The sequence below is a fragment of the Diachasma alloeum genome, unplaced genomic scaffold (genome assembly GCF_001412515.2).
Source record: "Diachasma alloeum isolate Michigan unplaced genomic scaffold, Dall2.0 Dall_scaffold_00201, whole genome shotgun sequence".
Taxonomy (NCBI): Eukaryota; Metazoa; Arthropoda; class Insecta; order Hymenoptera; family Braconidae; genus Diachasma; species Diachasma alloeum.
The window spans coordinates 1,404,231-1,405,927 of NW_021680366.1; the positions used below are offsets into that span (position 1 = coordinate 1,404,231).

A 1,697-nucleotide genomic window follows, 5' to 3' on the forward strand; every position below is an offset into this window, starting at 1 on the left:
TCATTTCCCTCCTAGCCCCCCCACATGCAGCTTCACCTTGACGCCATAAGACACAACAAAAGCAAAAGAATTGCGATCATGAGTGGTGCTCAACAAAGTGCTCGAAGCCAGCAGATACTCCTCTCCCTCCAACCTCCCATCCGTCGCAACAACCCTCCTCGCCTCTCTGTTCCCTCCCAGATCAGCTCTGAGATACGCCACCACCTGAAGACTCGATCCAGGACTGTTGGGACAGCCGTCCTGAGTCTCCACAGCATCAATGACAACCTTGAAGTCCTCTCTGAAGAACGACAACATCGATCTCCAATCCTCCTCACAATTGTATTGTTGCTGCGATTTCCCACAGCAATCAGCTTATCCAGGCTGACGTCAAGCTCCAATTCTCCGGGACTGAGTAGAAATCCTCTCCTCACGACAACACAAGGCTGACAGGTATCAGGCGCAGGTGCGCACTGAGTTTTCCTCACTCCGAAACGAATGACGCTTGTATTATCGATCGAATCGGTGTCGTTCTCTCCGCTGAAGATCTTGCTGTAGTAGCTGACCCCACAGGGCTCACCTGTCTCCAACTTATCTCGAAGAGTCACACTCACCGGAGCTACCCGAGTGGCAATTCTGTTCAGGTCTCGATCAGAAACTGATCAAGTCCGATCCGAAATTCTGATCAGGCATGTTACGCCTTCACCTTATGTTTTTCCACTAGGGTAATGCAGGAAAAGAAAAGGTGAAAGGCACTGCATTGCCTCCCAATTCCTTCGGCAATCTCTCCTGCAGGAATGTCAGGTGCGGATGGCGTGTCCAAGGGATTTGGATCTGCTCAGAAACCAGGATGACGTACTTTTGAAAATTCGGACCCATCACCTCGTCCTCCTCTCGCCCATAACGAAATTTGCAGACGAGTTGGCCCCAGACCTTGCAGCCACTGTCAATGTACTTCTCATCCACCAGGAGAACTCCGTAGATAGCCTCAGTGCCAAATGAAAGCTCCACGAACTCACGTTTATCGAGGTAAAGACAGAGTTTTCCGTTCGGGGAAGATTCTTTGAAGAGTCTGCAGTTTAACGACATTCTGAGATTGAATGTGATGAGATGCTGGTGGATGAGATACTCCGGGGTGTGAGAGTCAATCGATGGTCTTACAGCGATAGGTTTGGGCGGATGGCGGAGGTTCTGAGGCTTCGTAATCCTGTTGAAAAGGACGGGGCTGGATGATCGAAGACGGGGGGATTGATGGAGTTCTTTTTTAGACTCTGGGGCGCAATACTATACTCGATTGGGGTTAATTGTTTTGATTCAAGAATAGGGAGATTTGACTCTTTTTTTGAATCTGCTTAAATTTTAACACCCTTGGTTTATCTCGCACGCTGATTCGATGGAGATCCATTTCAAACGTGATTTCCACGGTAGCATTGTCACGTTAACTGAATTAGACCAAGTGATGGGGCTGAATTATTGAGGAATTGGTGAGACACTTTTGCTGGGGACTGGTTATAGAAGATAAAATAGCAGTGAAAAATGGTTAATTGGAATGAAATGTAATTAATTTCGTTGATCGGGATGAATCATTAATTTAGTAATATGAGAAGTTGAACCAAGCATACAGAGAGCGCGCCGGAATGAAAAATTGTTGTCGCGGAAATAGATTTAGTAGTTCAAAAAAAATTTAATTCTCTGAACACACAAGAAATGTCATTTTT

General features: G+C 46.6%; 1 pseudogene; it reads right to left on the reverse strand.

The window, feature by feature from the left end:
* LOC107035810 lies at nt 1–1,068 on the reverse strand (annotated as a pseudogene).
* Between the last annotated feature and the right edge of the window lie 629 nt (nt 1,069–1,697).